Source organism: Trachinotus anak, unplaced genomic scaffold, assembly GCF_046630095.1.
Source record: "Trachinotus anak isolate AG129_WGS33_773 ecotype Australia unplaced genomic scaffold, CSIRO_AGI_Tana_v1 ptg000019l, whole genome shotgun sequence".
Taxonomy (NCBI): domain Eukaryota; kingdom Metazoa; phylum Chordata; class Actinopteri; order Carangiformes; family Carangidae; genus Trachinotus; species Trachinotus anak.
The window spans coordinates 24,732,154-24,753,037 of NW_027273870.1; the positions used below are offsets into that span (position 1 = coordinate 24,732,154).

Here is a 20,884-nt window from a genome sequence, read left to right on the forward strand (position 1 = left end):
GCTTATAATTGGCCCTCTGAGCAGTGCTACATCTTTGGGGCAGATTGGAGGCTAGTGTGAGACGCTATGGGAAATTGTTGCGCTGGGCCAAGGCTAACTGGTTAGCGTGCTAACTTCAGTAGATGAGAAGACGAGTAAAGGAATGAAGTTTGACGCTGAACTCTCAATGATTCTTCTAGACTGGTAAGTAAACAACTGTTAATGCTAATGTTGGCTATGTAGCAATGTAACAATGTAACACAGTGAGTCATTTTTAGATTTTATTGATAATAATTTAGTAATTTTACTTGAAGAACAGCAACAAACTTTAACTTGTAGTGGAGTCTTTTGTGTTACCTTCACTTCACCATGCTGTAGACAGGTTCGGAGCAGTGGAAACAGTGATGTATTTTCACCTAATGAAGTTGCTACTACAGAGCTGTCAGCTAACAGTAACCGCTAGCATCCGGTGGCTACAAATCAAGATGAACATTCTTTTGGAGTCATGATTCTGGCCAATCTGACAAATTAGTTTTGGTCTTAAACCAACTCCTGAGGAATCTATTTGGCTGTTTAACAGATAAATAGTAAAGATCTTAGTAGTTTCTCCACTACTGATCAAACGTACAGTGTACCAAAAAAAGCTCTGAAAATCAAGAGATTTTGCCTGAATCACAGAAATACTCCACTGACTGAAGAGAAGAGCTTTCCCAGATGAATATTCATGTGGTGAAACATGGCTGGGCACTTTTACAAATCTGTTCCAAGTGAAGTACCTCACATTTACGCCCGCTATCACAGGACTTATCTCTCAAACACTATTTGATACTAGAGAAGAGCTTTGTCGTTCACTGCGGCCTCACCTGCCTTCCTCACCACAAACACATCATCTTCACAGCTTATTTTTGGTTTCCTCTGCCTCAGATGAGAATTGTTTTGGATTTGTGATGAGCTTAGAGTCGGGCTCTAAAGCGACGACGAGGGATTATTCTATTAGTCATTTTTCCTCACCAAAATAATGTACCAGGAAAGATTTAATATGGTTTTAGGTGCTGGGTGGAAAAGATCTGACTAGGCTGCAGATTTATGACCATTTTGCATAATCCCGAGAGACATCTGTCTGTTTATGTGAGTGTGAGTCCCACCTTGCAAATTTCACATTTGAAGAATTCAAATTAGATGCTTTAGGACAAGACACACAGACTTCTGCAAACACATACAGGCAGAGATGCTAATTTCCCACAGATAATCAGCTATTTGAGGCTAATCTTTGTTGCCCCAAAGCGTGCATGCTCTTTGAAATCAGATTTTCGATTCAAAAATAAACCATAACTGTTCAAAATGTGTGTGTTTTTGTGAAGGGCATGTGATGTGTGAGTGTGAATGAAAGGTAAACCCTCAGCCAGAAACTTTCCAGCTGCACCTCTGTTTATCACTGAGTTTGTATTATTTGTTCACTGGTTTTTCCTTGTTTGCGGAGCTCAGTGGCTAAGAAGCACTTTTCTCTCAAGTTATCCAACCCCCCCTCCCCCACTCCTCAGCCATACACGCACAAATACAGACACAGACACACAAACATGCACCTCCATCTGTTAGGCTCTGTCCCTCTCTTGTTCCCGGTAGTTCCTCTGCATATAAAATATACCTCCTCAGACTTTGTGATTTGTTTTGCTTTGTTTTCAGTTTTCTTTTCCTCATGTGTCATGTAGCCAGACGATCGTCTGTCACAACTCGGAGGCGTCTGTGCACGTGCAGCGTGGATGTGTGGGCCTGTGATAAAGCAAGAAGGAAGTTATGTGGCTGATTTTGATTTTATTTCAACTGTCAGCGGGCTCTGCATCGACTTCCCTCCGTCTGTCTTTTGCTCTGTCTGTCTCTCCTTCTACACCTGTCACCGCCACGCTGTGGAGACAAATGAACTACACAGATGGTGACAGGATCTTCTCGGGACGATTTTTCCTCAAATGAACATCCCATTGCTTTCACTAGGCTTAGCATTTCAAAATAAATGCGTCATTACCACCTTAATTTTGAGACGTTAGAGTAATCAGTATAAACAAACAAGACTCTAAGTGAGAGGAATGGCCTCTGGATCGGATTCTGTGGGATGTCTAATGGGTTGTTTGTAGCGAGAAGCAGGTGGAGGTTGCGGTTGTTATACGATCTCCATTGAACATGTAATTGGTTTTATTTTGTTTTTATGATCTGCTTGTTTTGAAGTTGTTGCCTTGAGTGGAGCACGTTGAAAAGTGTTCCATACACAAAGATTATTATCATTATTATTATAACAAAGATCAAATTTCAGGCACTTAGTAGAAGAGCAGGAGTAATGTGGAGTTTTGATAACAAGCCTTTATTGGTTACATGGCTTGTTCATAAACCAATTAAACAGGGTTTAAATGAGTAGACAGTACCTGAACCTGAGCTTTGTATACATTGATTCCTGATTGGGTTACTGGGACAACAGATGGGAGATGGTTAGCATCATTGAGAAAATACAGACACAATAAAACCATAAATAGAAACAATAAATCACAATAGAAAGTAAAGGTGAAGATATATGATGACTCAAATGAAAAACACTGTACTGGAGTAATTCATGTTAGAAGTGAAAAAATTAGTGAAAAAATTCTGTTACTGAAAAGTTATTAAAGTTATTAAAGTTAGTAAATATCACTACACGATGGTTTAAACCCACCATTCTTAAAAATGATCATTCTTAATGAGAGGTAATTGTTGTTTTGTGCTTCCTTAAAATGTTTTTCTCTGGACAGTCCACATTCTTTGTTTTTATTTCTTATTTGTGTGAGTCTATCTTTCAAGCATCTTCTTGTATGTCCAGTGGAAAAGCATGGACACGGACAAAAAAAACAAAAAAAAAGAAGACATAGTGAGAAAGGTGGTTTTGCATGTTGCTGAATTTTCTCTGATTCTATTATCAGTTTTAAAAGCCAGGAACATTTTTCTTTTGATGACATTGAGAGTAATAGTTCCTCTTCATTTGAATGCTAAAGAAGACGTGCAGTTTGTTATTGTTCTCGACACATTAAAAAATTATGTTTTAAGAACAAGCTATTTGAGCAATTTACCTTCTCATCAACACTCCACATTCCTGCCCTAAACATTAGAGTCTGAAGGTAGTTGAGTGTTTTTTGTTTTAATACAGGTGACAAAAAAAAGAAGAAAAATGCTGGTGCAGTAAGATTTTTAAACCAGCCTTGTGTATGAATATTTTATCAAGGATTTCTGAGTATAAGGCAGACTGCTGCACCATAGTAAAAGACAAATACTTTTATACTTGATCCTAGACAAATCTTTTAAAAACAGTCAATTTGTACTGATAACACTTGGAATCTATTCACCACCCTGACAGGTCTCTTTACTTGCTTTCAAAAAAATAAAACTGTAAGATCAATCGGCTTGATGACAGGGAGACTTCCACAGTGCAGATGAACAGATTTCATACAGCTGTAGATTGTGGAAGGAGTGAAAAGGTTAAAGGAAAATAAATTACAACATCTTTATCTACTGCAGAAAATCCAAAGAGACAGTAAATGTGCGCAGATATATGCCAGGGAGAGGCAGGGAGGCAGCAGCATCTTTCAAACAATATTTATGGGAAATGCGTCTTAATTTTTACTGAAACTCATGCAAACAAGCAAAATAGAGTCGGTTTACTGTCTTTGCCATGATCTCATTTGTAATTACACTGAAGTATGGTAATGAATTTGACATATATATATTGATGTTTGCAAATGGCACACGTAGCACCTGTTCATTCAGGTAGACACATGGATAATTAGAGTGTGGTGCTGATGACGGCTGAGCGCTGAAATGTGTCTGCTGCTGGTGCCACGATTTATCAATAAACCAAGATGGATCTGCTCTGCGAGCCTCTCCGACTCGTCTCATTTGGATGTTTATTGGAGCCTCCACCCAACTTGAGAGACATCAGACGACTTTAATGATATCGGATCAGGCTGTGGACACTTCATTCTCTCTTCATCAAATTAATGTGGGTTATATTAAAGGAGAATCCTCACTCTTTATCTTGGCTTCTCTGCCATCTCTCAGCATGAGGAAAAGACTATGAGAAAGTCGGTCACATGCATAAAACAGAGGATTCGAGGCAAGAAAAGTTGCGTGCGCACAAAACTGAAAACTTGATGGTATTTTCCCAAGGTTCCTAAAACCTAAAGCCAGTTCTAACAACTTTTTTTTTCTTTTTTTTAAATAAAGTAGGCCAGTCTGACTGGTCCATGGTCTGCAGTATGTTTCAGTTACAGTGAAGCAAAAACACAAAGAGAAGCTGATTCCAGATTCCACCCAAGAAAGAAAAAATAAATTCATTAAAAAAATTGTTTTGAAAATTATCTTTTTATAATTTTATTTTTTTTCTGAATGAGATTTTCACCTTGTTTTTGAATATTTGTGTTTTTTTTTTTTTTTTTCGAAGTGTCAACCAGCCTCTGTTGAAAATATGTGCTGACACATCTCTGTTAAACCTGTTCTGAGCATAAACTTAAATCACCATCACAGACCGGAAAATAAGACTTGCTCCCTCCTCACTCTTGCATAGTCAGCATCCACTAACAGCCCCGCAGCAGCCATTGTATCATTACACACCGTTACATACTGTGAGCCCTAACAGCCTGGTGATTGATCGCTCAGGATTGGGTGATAATTTATGACCTGATGCGTGTTTTATCGCACATGTGGACTGACAACGAGTACAGCTATTTACTCCTGCTGGAACAAAAATCAAGCTTGTGGAAAAGACACCGTATGAAACTCTACCAAGATCCTCGTGACTCAACCTTGTGGATAGATTAAAGGGAGTTTTTGACTGCTGGTGGCACTGCATGGCAATACTTTGATTAGTGAGTCTCAGAGTTCTTTGTGGGCCTCTCTCATGTTCTACCAGCATGAGCCAAGTCAGATCCTGTAATGTTGATCATTAACATCACATGGCAGCTGAATATTTTTGCTTTTACAGCTTTGTTAATAATGTTTTTTCCATAACTGAGAACAAACGCTTTCAATGCATTAGACTAATAAGTACATGTCGATACTCCAGCTGTGACCACGCAGGGCCTTTTTGTTGCTCTTGTATTTATTTACACAACCAAGCAAAAGTGTTAGAACACCTCCATTTTTCCAGCTGGAAATCAAATATAAGTTTGTCCCAACACAGTTGCACAAGTCCCCACAAATATATTGCATTTGTTTGTCCTGTTCATCCCAAAGGAGGGTTTAAGTCTGGAGACTGTGCTGGTCTCCATCATGTGAAGCCTCCGTCTGGTTCTGTTCTTCTAATGTTTTGAGTCATTTTCTTGCTGAAGGATGAACCAACCAGTCTGTCTTGCTTTGTTATGAGTCTTCCTCTCACCATTCGGACAGGAATATACATGACTACTACCTGCAGCACAGTATTGTCCTAATAATGCATCAAAGGGTGTAGTAACACAGTTTACTCCAACACTGCCTATGTACACAGTCAAAGCCATCATTGTGTTGACTTTCTAGGTTTCATTTGCTTCCACTGCCAGTTTCTTAATCTCAGAAAAAGGCCTCTTTTTTATGAAATTCATATGCTCTTTCAGTTTTTACTGACTTTTTTTTGGGCAGTTCACCACTGACCTTTGTACCTTTGTACCATTTAGGTTTATTCACTGGACCTGAGCTGCTAAAACTTGAATAAAACCTAGAAAAATGAAGGTATTCTAAAACTTTTGCTTGACAAAATTTGAAATGAAAAGGGTTTTTGTTTTGTTTTTTTGCCTCTCAAATAAGTCAAATCTCAGCACATTCAAGTCCAAGTCATGGCTCAGAACCTCATTTTATGACTTCTTCTTGATGACAGCACACATTTCTGCAGGGTAAGATTTTCTTTTATGAATACTCTGCAATAGTTTGAGTTTTTCCCTTCTTAACCCTGTCTCCTAGAAATTATGTTTTTATGGTGCTAATTTATTTTCCCAATTGTGTTGTGCGGGGAAACATAATTGCTGCTTGGATTATGTTCATGGGCGACATTTTTTCAGTTGAATGAAATGGTGCATTTATGTACCACACAACAGATTATGCAAATATTTCAGTGCATGAGGCTTCCTGCACATATTTGTAAGTGTTTATACACATGCAGTATTTTGTCAACAATTCAATAACTTCTTTTGTCAAGACATGTTTTATATTATTGCAGCTGTGTTTTATTATATTTACATTGGTTATGTGTTTATAGACCATAATCATCCACTTATGGGGGGGGCGGAGTAAGATTGTTAACAAGTATTAATTGTTTATATACTTATAAATGTTAAATAGGCTCCAATAGGCTCCCATGTACACATGCTGGTACACAGACTATCATTTTTTTTTTTTTTTTTTTTTAATTAAACACCAGTTTCTAAGTGGAAAATTGCATATACATGGTTTTTGTGCCTTAGTATCATTTATTCATTTGCCCGCTGGGCTAGTCAAGTCTCTCCCGTCAGATTACCTGCTCTCCTGTAATCTGAAATTCCACTTATCCCCAAAAATCACTCGTTCCTTCCACACACTCCTCCTTTCACACCTAACCACCCCCTTTTTGTCTCTCGTGCCCCCGTTTCCTCTTCTTATCTATTCCTCTAACTCTTTCCTTCTCTTTCTCACAAGCTTCACAAGCTTCTGCCAAGTTGTTAAATTTGAGCTCTCCATCTCCTTTCCCACACACATACAAATGCGTGTGCGCACATACACACACACACACACACACACACACACAGTGGTAAACTCACAGCCTGGCAAAAATAGCATTCATCTCTGCATCCATCTCTGATTCTGGGCTCAAAGATGAGAATCCTTTGGCAGGGATTTCTCGCTCTCTCTCAATCACACACCACTCACACACACACACACACACAGGCACACACCATCACTCTTTTTCTATCTCAACACACAAATTGAATCTGTGGTCTTGACAGGGCAAGAGGACAAGGAGTACGAATAAAAATCACCTCATTACGCACAACCTTACACCCTTACACATCGGCAAACACAACTGCATACACATATGTGCACATACCCAGAGAGGCGTAGACAATCAGGTCATTCGCATGCATTAGGGATGGAAATAGAAAAGCCTTGAATCCTGGTCAAACATCATTTGGTGTGTAAATGCTGACAGACGATGGCAGGAGGCCACATGTGACTCTGGAGGATCAGAGACACTGTTTGGCACGGAGACGACGGGAATAACAGGGGGACAGACGGAGCAAAAATGGTGCGCACATTTGTGGAGGGTGAAGTAATGATGATCGTGATTAAACTGATGAATGATAAAGGTCACAGTGACAATACAAGCAATGAAACGATGATAATGATAATGATGATGTTCTCTCTCGCCTTTATCTCGTCCCTCCCCTCCATGATGAAGACTATGATTTTTCATCTGCCTGTGTCATAACTCCAGATTTGACTGACGACTTCCCGCAGTGCAACCGTGGCAGCAATTTAGAGTCTAAGGTGTTGCAGAGGAGATTATTGATCATGGAAGACTGGGTAGGTTATTATCATAACAAGATCTGCAAAATCTCCTGGTGTTAAATTTGTTTTAAGTGTCTTTATTTGCGCACAGCCCTGACAGACATCAGAGGCTGGAAGGTTTGAGGGGGAAGATATTTGATCATTTAAATCATTTCAATTTATTTATTCCATTGGAGGAACTATTGTTGTATACACATTAAAAATCCGTACTGCATGTTAACAATGGATGTCAGACCTGCAAGCTATGAAAACATCACTGATATATTATCACCTTTTAAAGTAACTCAATGTGAATTTTACTAAACAGCAGCCACTGTGATCACACGTGGCAATTACAGGATAATGGTACTAAAATGTAGTGTAACTATAGTACAAGTAGTATGGAGTCATAAAGTTAGAGCCCTGACCTAAAGGTTACTACCTTAAGCTACTGGTCATACCAGACCATGTAAGGCTGCAGCAGCAAAACTCCTGAGTGTATTGACTTGAAGACAATCGCCTCTCATACTGTAGCTCGTTATTTGTGAGAGGAAGATGTGTTATTTAAGTTCTCAAAAGTTATATATATATATATATATATATATATATATATATATATATATATATATATATAGTGTCATGTAAAGTTCATATGGTGAACTTATTAGGAAACAATTGCTTATTCACACATTCAGCAGATGCTGAGCAGCATTAACACAGATTTGGAGTCTTTTTTTTGTTTGGTCCACCTGGTGAATATAAATCCCATTTTTACTTTAAACCCTTCAGCTCCAGCTCTTTTAGCTCTATTTTTATACTCCAACAACTCCTGATGGAAATATCTGGCTCTTTAGCAACTAAATGATCCACTATGTTCACCGGCTAGTTGCTAACTGTGTCTGTCTGCTGTTTGTTGCCGGGCAGGTAGTGTACAGTGCGTTTTTAGAGAGCTCTGAGAGAGAACTGAAACTGTACAGTTGTGGGCCATGAAAACAAACAATAACACTGAGGGGAACTGCTGAGTCAGGTGATAACCCTCCGTGGGTTCATCACTACGAGAGACCCCCCTTTCACATACAATATTAATGTGATCCGTGCTTGATCTCAGAACAAGGCTCCATCAGAAAAACCTGTGGTTAGATTTAAGTCCACTCGGAGCTGAAGGAAAGACGTTCACAGGGAGTTCAGCCTCAGACGTCTCAGGCAGCAGGAGGAGGTTATTCATTGAAAGCTGGATGCACTGAAGAGAAAATGATGTGCAGTACAAGGTCAACAGTGAACCGGAGTAATGCCACATAATTTCTATATTCTCATATATTACTAGGTATCACATAGTTACAACACATTTCTGTACCATACCAAAATAAGACTAATCTATAGACTACTCTATAGTTTTAAGACTCTATTGGTCACTTAAACCTGCAGACAGTCACATGTCTTACCTACCTACTGCTAAACGTGTCATGGCCTCACTTGACACATTCTTGTGCGGAACGGATTTGAGCAGTGTTCTCTAAGTTATGCTTTTCTCTGCATCTTTATCTATAAGACCTTGGTTTCCCTAGCTACGGAGGACAGCAATGGCTTCATCTGGACACTATCAACCATAATAGAAGGTAACCATTGTCCAATGAAATAAGAAAAGAAGACTAAAAGTAAGAAAATTCCTTCGCATCCAGTATTACACAGCAGAGCATTTGTATCTCACTGAGCAGCCAAACTGTCTAATAAAGATTAAAAAGGGAAACTTGAAACAACATCCACCATAGCAACAGCCGCCGGTGAAGCAGGTTAGTGATCACTCTAAGCTCTCTAAGCAACATTTTAAAAATAATGTGGTTATGAGTCCAAGCCCCCCCTCAACATGCCCCCACACACTGTTCAGATATATTTTAGATTTTTGTCTTTTTAAAGTCTTCTCCACACTCTGGCATAACTGGTATAACAATCTGTTGAATAAATTCTTCACCAAATGTTCACCAAAAAGGAGTCAAGTTTAAACTTACTGAGTGTAAACATACTGGAAAAGTGTTACTTTTTTTTCTTAAAATGTAGAAAGTTGCTCAAACCTGTAAATCCCCAGAAAAAATACAAAGGGTCTAGTCTCAGTGTCCTCAGTGGTAGCTACAGCCCTGCTCCTTGACAAGCACCATAAACCTGGGTTAGGAGAGTGACAGAGCAGCATCACCACTGCCGAGTTGCCCTCTAGTGAGGCCCTGAACCTGCTCTACTAACTGCTCCGCATTGCTCAGTGGCCAACAGATCAAACTGTGGTTGTAGGGGGCAGCTTCCACGTGTGAATATGTGTAACTGACAACTTAACAATCTCAGTTTACAAGAATTCAGTTGGTAATTTGAGGGGACCTCGGCACAAAAAACACAGCCGCTAACCTGCTGCTAACGCTGGATGCTCCTCCCTCACAGGTTAGAGTAGCCAAACTGAACTGCACTTCACGCTGCTACACTGACTGCAGCTTGTTTAAGACGAGATAAGGGGGAAAACAGACCTTGATGCGTGAGCTGCTATAGAATACACACACTGTTATCACAATGTAATATTCAATAAGGTAAACTATGATGTTGTCACTTGCTCCAAGCTGAAAGTACATTAATCATCACAATGTTTCTCTGCTACATATCCTGCTCACATAGGTGGCTTCTCTGGTGTTTTACCTAAAGTGTTGATATCCATAAGAGGATATATCTGTGGTTTTAAGAGCCAAAAACCAACTCAGTGTAGTTTTACATCTCCTCTCTCAGGCTTCTCTCTTGAGCTCTAGTAACAACAGCTGAGCTGAGTGATGGAATAAAAATACAGCAGATTTCAGGTTAACACTTTGAGACCCAAGGCATGGGGGCATAGGCGAGGGTGGTGAATTTTTCATTGTGACATCACAAAGTTAAGGAAGTCCTGCCGGCTCGTTTTAAGGCCCAGTTTTTGAATACGGGCTGTGTGCATAATGTCTGTGATTGCCCACTTTGATACTTTTACAGTATTTATTTAGCACCTAAACCTGCTTTATAATCAATAGACACTCTCACTTTCTGTAATACGGGAACTCTAAACCTTTCACGGCTCACAGGTTTTCATAAAGTGAAAAGAAAATAGTAATTTTCTGTCCTTTCACACATGCATGCACAATGCAAAATACACTTGTGTCATGAATGGTTCTCCCGTTCACTCGGGTGCATGTATGTATATATGTGTGCATTTGTACATGTGCATGGAGGCATTGTAGGCATGCCGTCAAAGTAAAGTTTGTTCTTAATATGTTCTGCATGGCCTCCTCTGTCTGGACTTAAAGCAGTGTTTTGTATTCTGCTGACATCTTCTCACCCAGCAGAGACGGTTGGCGTTCAGAAGCAGAGACAGAGACCAGAACGGGAAACAAGCAGAGGCAAAGAGGAAGGAGGAAAACTTTTTACCTTTGCTGATGGAGGACCTCTCCGAACCAGCTGAGCCTTCAGTCTCGGCGCTCTTTTCACATCACTATCAAAAAGAGAGAAGCGGGGGGAAAGGGAACAGGAGGGGTGGGTGGAGACAGAGGGTGGTTAGAATGACAAAGGTGAGGAATATCTGAAAATTGTCTGGCAGCAGCACAGACTGACAGTCAGCCACATTAAAAGTCTGAAACAGGGTCAGCTACGTAGGCTGCATCAGGAAAAAACCCAAAGAGTGGAAATTAAGTTTGGACTCAGCTTTTCCTTTTCCCCCTGGTTACTGTGGTAAAGTGAAACTCGTTAAATAATAATAAAAATTAGATTTATATAACACAATTAATAGGACACCTCAAAGCTCTATGTGTGCCAGAGCGGGAGGAGAGATAGACTGGGAAATAGGACATAGAAGAGAGAAAAAAAAACGAGGGATTGTTGAAATAAGGGCTGTGGGAAGAGAAAACAGAGGGGGATTCCCATTAGAGAGACAGATGAAGGTGCGGCTGAGGATGACAGCAACATCTGACAGTTGGCAAGTCAGTGATGGACAGAGAGAGGGAGATGGAGAGAGAGAGAGAGAGAGAGAGCTCCACTTCCAAAGCTAATCCATGGCTCTGTCTCATAGAGGAAATGCAATCTCATACGAAGAGAGTTCACAACCTTCTCTGTTTTCTCTGCCACACCATAGCTGAAGTATCAAGTAGACCTCTGTGTGTGTGTGTGTGTGTGTGTGTGTGTGTGTGTGTGTGTGTGTGTGTGTATGAAAAGCTGAAGGGATATAAAAAAAGACTTTAGTAATTCAGATGGTGGATGAAACTTGCCTACGATAACCCCCTGACAGAAAACTACCTGTTACTTTAAAGTGTTTTTTTGTTCAAACTTGATTGAACACATTTTCATAACAAACTTCACAAACATGAGATGAGATTAAATCCAGTCCCCGGTGGTCAGCCTACTGTTGATAGGCCAGTCAAGTTTTCTGTTCTGATATAGCAAGAATAGAAAACATATTAATAAAGCATCAACACTCTTCTGTAGGCAGGGTGGAGGTAGTTAGCCCATTATTTTTCATTTATAAAAATGTAATTAAATGTTATTTGTTCTAACCTATGGATTGTATATCGGAAAACACTGGACAAGCACATATGTCATAGTGCTGCTTTGCTTAGCTTTCACCATCTGACACAGCTTTGGCTGCAGCTGCTGGAGGGTAAATTTCCCCAAACCAAATAAAGGGCAGGACAGCGCTGATATCATTACATTACGATATCATTACACAGTGGATGCTCCAGTACTGAACAGGTATTTTTCTAACTTAACCTCACTACACCACTAAATAATCAACTTAGCTACTACGTGGCCCTCGTCTTTGTAAATAACACCAGGTTACTAATGAGCTGGTTGGCCCAGTAGGTTAAAACTAACACAGACAGACACGCTGTGTAATCCACACATACTTTTTACTCTTGTGTTCTTGGGTTTGGTTAAGAAAAAGATACCACCCTCCAAACTCTTCACCGCTATTACTACAGCCACATGCACAGCGCTTCAATGTGTTGGAAAATCCAACGTTTGACAGGCCTGCTGTGCAGAGTTACGGTTGGTAAGATAATCGCTGCTCGGTGAAGGGTTTGGTGAACAGTATCAGGACTGTTGAATAGAATTATTTTAGTTTATTTTAGTTTATTTTGTCCATCCCTTTAAGTCTATTTAACTCAGGGCTCATGATAATAAGTGTTATTTGATTCTCCTGCAGCATATTTCCAAATGCCAGGTGTCTTTACAGAATTATAAATTAGATTTAAATATAATCATGTGAGCTAAATGTTATGAGTGTCTGCATTTTGTAGGATGATTCAGTGCAAATTGACTGAATGTTTATTTTATGCATGCACTATTGACCAGTCTAGTCTCCTGTCAAGGTGCTTTTCTGCATTAAAATCATCTCTTAATTTGGCAAAGCAAAGGCTGCCATCTGAGCAGCGCTGTCATGGAATTACCTGCTGGTAATGCAGAACAGATACAGCAGATAGAGCAGGCAAAAGTTAAATGAATGAAATGAATGACAGACGCAGTTTGCATTTGAATGATGTTTTCTACTGTGTTATATTATCAACTTAAGGACTTTGTGTCTGGTTCAAACTTGAGCATGGATGTTCATTGTTGACCCTTTCTCTGCCTAGTAAGTTATGAGCAGTGTTGGTGACATGTTGGACATATTTAAAAAGTAATCATAATGCTTTACAACTCAGCAGCAAAAGCCATGTGTTACATCAGTCATTGCTTTTGTTACTCAGCTCCATCAGTGGTGCCTTTAAACAAAGTCACATCATTTGTATTTAACGTGTAGAAATAGAAAATGTTACTATGTGGTTTACAAGCGGGCAGATTTACTGACCATCCAGCAGCTAGCTTAGCCTCAGTACCTGCACACAGCTCTGCAGAAGTCCTGACCTTAGAGCTGCAGTTGCACATCCTCTAAACAGAACTAGGCGACTCTTGAATGTACATGTACCAGTGGCTAACGTTAGCAAGGCAGCAAAGCACACACAACATTTAAAGAAGACAATTCTGGAATAACTTGGAGTCACATTTTTCCTCTAGACAACAACTCCTCCAAACTGAATAACTGTTAGGGTCATTTTTTTCAACACTTTGGTAAGACCCATGGGAGTGTCTTCTGAAATAGCGCTATGGGTTATGATAACCTGCAGTGCAAACAACCTACGGGCTCGTTTTTAACAGGAGGATAGTCTCCCTCTAGAGGCTAGCCAGGCTAACCCAGCCCCTGAGCCAGAAAAACTTTTTGGATGAGTTCAGTTCCCAATGTGGGTCACTTCTTTTTTGCTTCTTTTTTTGGCATTTAAATCATTAAAAACATTTATGGAAATATGGTCAATATAAATTTGCAATTCAGCCATTACAGTTACACTTCAAACTTTCATAATGGCTACATAGTAAATCACATCTCAACACACCATGGTGTTATTTCAGCCAAACAACATGACAGTACAAAAATGATATAGTTAGGAAGATAACTACACTGACAGCCATACGAAATGCTGCTGTTGGTCTAAGTCAAATTTACATACAGAGAGTACAAGTCAAGTCGCAAACATTTCAGGTCTTTGAAAGGAAAAAGTTCAAGTACTCTGTGTTCATACTGGGCTGAGACTTTGTCTTTTCTATGCACGAACCACAAACAAATAAAGAAATGTTTAAAGTTTGCAGCAATTTTCCAGTATTCCACCAGGTCGACACTTAACTAGAGACCTGAATGTGTTTGCTTCAAGTTTCAAATCAAGTCAAATCTTTAGGGAGTCAAGTCCCCGAGCAGTCTCAAGTCTCAAGTCAAGTCATTAAGTCTAAAGTCTACAGCTTGAGTCTCTGCTTTCAACTAAATCTATTAAATCTACTGCACACAATCAAAAGAAAACAGGAAGCATACGACAAACAAACAAACACAGCAACACACACACACATCCACACACAGCAGGTATGTTTTTTTTATTAGCAAGAGCTGTTTGAGCTTAAGGAAGTAAAGATGGACAGAACCAACAGATAAAGAGAGAGAGACTGAGACTGAGACTGAAGAGGAGGCCTGGGATGAAAGGGTGGAATAGGTAGACCAACAGACTGTTACAGATGAATAGCTGTTGATTGTAACTGACAGCTGAATCATACTGCTAACACGTGTGTGTGTGTGTGTGTGTGTGTGTGTGTGTGTGTGTGTGTGTGTCCATGCAGTCCTATGAGCCTGCCGGACAGAACAAACAGTCAGACATTCAGTCAACATCCCTGAGCTCCTGAGCTCTGATCTCTACTGCAGAGATCAGTTTTTCATCACAAATGCTCAGTAATCACTGCAGGCAATGAAGATGCACTACAAGCACACACAGACACACACACACACACACACACACTGTATCATCAACATCAAAGGCAAATTTGTCCTGCAACCCACTTGCACCATTATCTCCCTCATTTGACATTAGAAAACTCAATGAAAACAACAGAAAGGAAAATCATTCAGGTGAAGCAGCATGAAGTGGAAGAAACAGAGAGATCTGATAGATTCAGCAGGAAAAATAAAAAAGGAAAACAAAAGAGAAACAACGATTAAAACATGAGTGGAGAGATGGATGAGGACCCTGCAGAAAAACAAAGAGGAACTAAAAACTGAGCCTCTGATGCATTACTGCTGGCAAATTAGCTAACTACTACTGAGCTGTCACACAAACACACACACACACACACACACACACACACACATACACACAGTACTCTTTAGCTATTCCTTATGCATCAGCAGTGCGTTTGCTCCTGTGTAGTCCCCTTGACTGCGAATGGAGAGGACAGCAGAGAGAGGAGCTGGCTGTTTATTGTTATCCTCACAGACTAGTGTCTGTAAAGGCTAAAAACACGGTGACCAGTGAGCCCAGGAGCAGTGTGAGTGAGTCAGACTCAGCTGGTCTCCATCAGTGGGAGGTCTGCAGTGTGGGATATCTGATTTATTGTGAAAAAAAAAAAAAAAAAAAAAAAATCAAGTTGGCCTCAGGCAAGCTCAGGGCGCACCGAGCCGGTCATAGCAGCCTCAGTCTGAGTATTCTGGTCCTCTAGCCCCACTGTTGCTGATGATTGATATGATGATTCTCTAGTCATCTCTCTTGACTAAGCAACAGAAGTGCTGTATGTGTAATTTAGCATGTGATATATGTTTCATGTACAGGCTGTTTTAATATGAGGACAAGACTAAGTGAAAAGATGGATGACTGAATAAGCTGCTCTCAGATCAGAATGAATGAAATGTGTAATCCGTGTTTAATGTGAAAGGGGTTATTTGTGATGAGCCCACAGAGAATTATCACCCAGCTCTGCAGCTTCCCTCAGTGTTTTAGTGCCTTTCAGCTCATTAGCTTTTATCCCAATTTAGGGGCCACCTCCTTCAGAGGACATGATTTACAAAGGTGTGGCCCTTCATTGCTGTTGTAGTCCTTAGAGGCTGAACCAAAATGAGATGTCCTGGCCTATGTAGGATTTATGTTTTGTGTCACCAGCTGGGCCTGCCCTTACTGTTATGTTGCTCGTAACTTTTTTCACAAAAGCATAAGATTTAAAGACTCTTGGTTTTAACAGTTAAACCACAGATACATTTTAAAGTGTAATCCTCAGGCTCTCTGTTGGTGTTGTTTGCTGCCTTATTATTTTCATACCAGCATGTGATGAATCTTGGGATAGGTTGGGCCAGGAAGGATCCACTGTTGGATCCTTAGTTGCCCAGGAGAAGAGGGCTGAATTTGAAGGAGCCTAGTCATGCCTAGTCAGCCTAGTCATGCCTCTGTGAAGCAATTGGTCTTCAAATGCAGCCTCTGACGGATGCAACCCCTGAACTGGGACACAGTTATTTTGTATGTGCAGCCCCCATCTCTACTGTTTTGGTTAGTGGTGTCATTCAAGGAAGGTGACTTAGCGACTAAGTGGTGAACAATGTGCAGCATCTGGCAGATAAAGAGCCAGATATTTCCCTTAAGAGGTGGTGTAGACCAAACCAGAGCTACAAGCGGAGTCAATATTGGACTTGGACATTCATCGTGTCGCCAGAAAGACGACAAATGTTGTTCCATGTCTGTTGGATGTGTAAATAAACCACTGCTCACTAAGACGTTCACCTTAACAACTTTATAAAGGTGATAATATGTCAATGTTGTACTTGCACCTCCTTGCATTGGCCCCAAGTGGCCACTTATTCATGCACATGCCTAAGCAGAGAGTGAATCCATCTGTGCAGCTCCACCTCCTCTCCAGCCACTTAAAACTCAGAGCATGACTTCATCCTTCTTTGCTGTCAAGCAGAAACCTGTTCATATTAGGGCTGTGAGTTTGGTCTCAGGAGTGTTCGACAGTCTACAGGACTGTTAATGAATGCGCAGGCTCAAACCTGCTCTGTGGGACATCAAAGGACTCTCCCACGGTATTACAGATTACTTCAGTGCCTGTGTGGACACTTGAGATTCCAACAATAACTGTTTTCCAAAGGACAAACTCTGGACAACAAAAGCCATCAAATCCCTTCTAAATAGAAAGAAGAGAGCTCTCAGGGCTTTGGGACGAGGAGGAAGTTAAGTCTGTCCAGAGGGAGCCAAACTGGAAAATGGAGGATGGGGAGAACACCTACGAGGAGAGGACAGAGAGCAATCTACGGCAACAACAGTCTGAAGGAGGCGTGGAGTGTGATGAAAACAATTGAGCAGGCAGCCCGGGAAATCCAGAGAGGAACAAGTGGACTGCTGACAGGGCAAACAGCTGGCCAGTAAAATTTTCATGCAGACTAGGAACTAGCACCTGGAGTCCCACTCCACAGCCACATGAGGAGACGCTGATGCTCTGAGCTGACACATAAAGCCTGGGTCACTTCTCCCTTCCCCTGGATACGACCCATCGTCGTCATGGTAACAATAATGAACACCCAGTTGTGGAGCGGTCATGGATTGTTAAGGTTTAGGCATGAAAACGATTTGGTCGACGTTTGTGAAAGATTTTGGTTTGGGTAAATGAAACGGCAACAATAAGATTCACACAGGAAATGAACAGTGATCTCCTCTATCAAGGTCCCATGTTTTGTTGAACCCTCCCAACCCCTCCAACCTCCCCCTGACGTGGACGCTGGCGACCTATTGTGTGTACTGCATCACCTGACTTCCTCCTTTGCCCCCGTCATAATTATTACAGACACTAAAGGATGTCTGACACATACTGCCTGTGGGTCCGCTTTTTTTTTTTTTTTTTTTTTTTTTTACAAGGACAGTGTCTGAAAATAATTGTGAGGAAGTTTTTATCATTGAAAGAAAGAAAAACATGTCTTTTGACACATGTCACAAAAGCTTCTTTAGCCTGCAAGCCTCTGAGTGGGCGGACTGACAGCTGAGCAGGCAGGGACACGGACACACAATGTAAATGAACTTGCTCTGGTAATTACAGCTTACAAGTCAAGGACAGGCAGCATTTTGTCAGCAGTGGCGTACAGTGGCGAAGTGGGAGGAGTTATTTTAGGCATCCAAGTTTTTCTGTAAGTTTCATGAATATTCTGTAGGTGACTGGCAGTAAGAACATTTCTAAAGCTTGGATAACCATTAAACTGTCCTGGGTGAATCATCAGTACAAAGGATGAGCAAATGTGCTATAAAATATCTTTTTTTTTTTTTTTCAAATTAAAATGACAGATGTACAGTACAAGCTTGTGTAAGTGGAAAAGTCAACTACAACTCCCAAGGAGCATTGGGTTGTCCAGTCACTGACCTTAAATTTCTGCTGCATGTGCTGCTCACAGCAACAACTGAGGCTAAAGATCTGTAGAAACTTTAATTGGTTCACTTGTGGATTCTTGGTTTAATCTGGATGAAAATTGTCAGCAGTATTTTTTTTTTATTTTTATTTCCAGTTAATGACAAAGCCATAGCAATGGCTGAGGCTGATGGGTACTGTAGTATTTAGAGCCATCTGCCACACCAAACTGATGAAAAAATGTGACCTATAGGTTGAAATAATGAAAACTAAGGGTCATGATATGAATCTATAGTATGATGAGGAATGTTGGAAAGAAAAAGACTGAACACCAATCTTAACATTTGCAGGTTAAGGTTAGGTTTGGTTATTTGTTAGTTTTTAAACTGTTCCAGATGCAACAGCAGAGTCTTTTCTAGGCAGCACAATGATGTTGGCAGCGAACTCCCCCCTGGTGAATGACTGTTTGGGAGCTTATTCATCAAGCCATGGCACAGAACAAGAACTGTTTCCATGCCTGTAAATACAAACATCACAGCAGAGAGTTAAGGTGGGCTGCAGCACAAAGTTTGTGGCTATTTTTGTGTCACTGCTGTTGTCTAGTTGTTAGTCCTGTCACTGTCTGTCACTCACAGAAAAGTAATATTGACTGAATATATGCAATAACTTTCAAACCGTAATATCCACAGACAGTCGGCACAATCACGACACCAGAAAATATAAAATATTAATTTCTTTCATTTGTGTAGTCTACAGGTTTTTTATGTAATCTAATTTACAAAGAAGACATATACACTCTAGTGAAAAAAAACATTGCAATTTAATTTCAGTTGGGCTTTAATATAAAATACAGTGAGCTGAGAGATCATAATTGAACTCTCTCAGTTATGAGGCAAAGTGTAATTATTCTCAGTCATTACTCCCAGCATGCTTTGCTGGGCCTTCCCTGTCTGGCAGGGTGTCAAACCCGCTTCCGCATGTCGCCCGCTGTTGTTTTGCCAGATGTGGAGCCAATCTCTGCTCCAAACAAATGAAAATGGATTCAGAGGCGACTGCAGACACAAAACCCCACGAATCAGAGCTCACATTCCTCTATCTGCTCACACAGTCACAGAAAAAAAAACAACAACAACACATTTTTCCATTTCCTGCTAATAGCAGCACTCCCAGACGCACACGTGGTCGGGTCAGCGATCAGCTGTTGCACGCTGGGCGAAGTTATGAGGCATCACTGCTGGATGACACACAAACACGTCCGCACACACGCCCGATAACACACTGCCTGAATGCTGAGTGCTGATTTGCTAATGAGCTGTCATGGTGACAGATACTGCCATTTAATTGGCTGGTAAAGGAGGCAATTAGAATTCAGTGCATAGATGCATAGATCAGAGAAGGAGAGGCAGGGAGCTGGGGTGACGCTTTCTGTGCATTATGTGGGAGAGTGTGGGCTTCAAAGTGAAACACACATCAGGAGACCGCTGGCATGTCACTCACTTCTTTAAATTATTTATTCTGATGATCCTATTTAACTGCTCCATGATCTGCTGCTCAGTGTGAGTGTGTACATACGCTTGTGTCAATTCTTTTTCTTTCTCCTCTGCATATCTGGTTTTCCGTTTCATTGATCCTCGCTCTCCCTCAAATTCAAACTTGCTTTATAACTGCAGTGATTAAAGATAAACCGTCATTCTTTGAACACATTTGGGGTCCTTTAATACAGTGTATAGAAAATGTAGATTTAAGCAACACAGTATGAGGGACTTGGCAGGTGAGTAATAAACACAGGTGTAAATGTGCAGAAACTCCTTTTCTCATTCTTCTGCTTCCTGTGAAAGTTTCTTTTCATTTGACATTGATTTGCAAATATTGACAAATAAAACAAACTTTTAAAAATGTTTTAAAATTCATTCTAATGATTGAAAAAAAACTTCTCCCTCATACTGGATGTGAGTATTTTGCCTATTGTTGGAGGTTAATAAAGATATTGATGGAAAAATAATTCTGGATAGAAGTAAATACACAGGGAGCAGCATCATCATTACTATAAAATGCTATAATATATACATGATACCACATAAACTACACTTATATACTATAAGTATTACCATGTACCATATCATATTACCATATGGAAAAACAAAGCATTACCAAAAAATCATTGAATAAATTCCCACAAAAAGTAAGGACCATAGAAGAAAGGGGATAAAATAAAAGTCAAGAAGAATAGTACAGACCGTGTGTTGTCCCACTGCTTTTCCTTCAGGCTTAAACATTCTGATATATTCTGACATATTATTTTTCTAAGAAAACATTGAGTTTTGTTTTGTTTTATCTGAGAGTTTGTCAAACTCTTGGTATCTGAGTTTTATTTTAGTGAAGAACTTGGTTCTTGTGTCACTCTGTGTCTACCACTGCTCTGGGTTGCCAGGTTTGTCTTTATTCACTGGTCCTAATGGCTGATTTGTGGACCTAGTTTGTGTCTGTCTCAATATTATCTGGTAGCCTACAGTGCCCAAGTAATATGCCTACTGGCTTTGTCTTTTAAATGCTAAATAGAATTGAACTTTTGGTCATAAAAGTCCAGTGATTGATGTACTTTCCTTTGGCAGTGATCTCATTCTCTCTCCATTTCTCTCTTTCTTTATTTTCTATTCATCTTGCAATTGGCCACTCTGAA

The 20,884-nt window shown here is 40.3% G+C and overlaps 1 protein-coding gene across 3 annotated transcripts in view; it reads right to left on the minus strand.

Annotated features, from left to right (window-relative positions):
• The window catches only part of LOC139636817 (protein ELFN1-like), a 120,644-nt gene that overhangs the window by 30,338 nt on the left and 69,422 nt on the right, over window positions 1–20,884 (minus strand). For all 3 annotated transcript variants that reach the window (XM_071505169.1, XM_071505168.1, XM_071505167.1), the window contains exon 3: window positions 10,912–10,975. The gene's annotated coding sequence lies outside the window, so the exon portion shown is untranslated. The remainder of the gene's footprint in view (window positions 1–10,911; window positions 10,976–20,884) is intronic.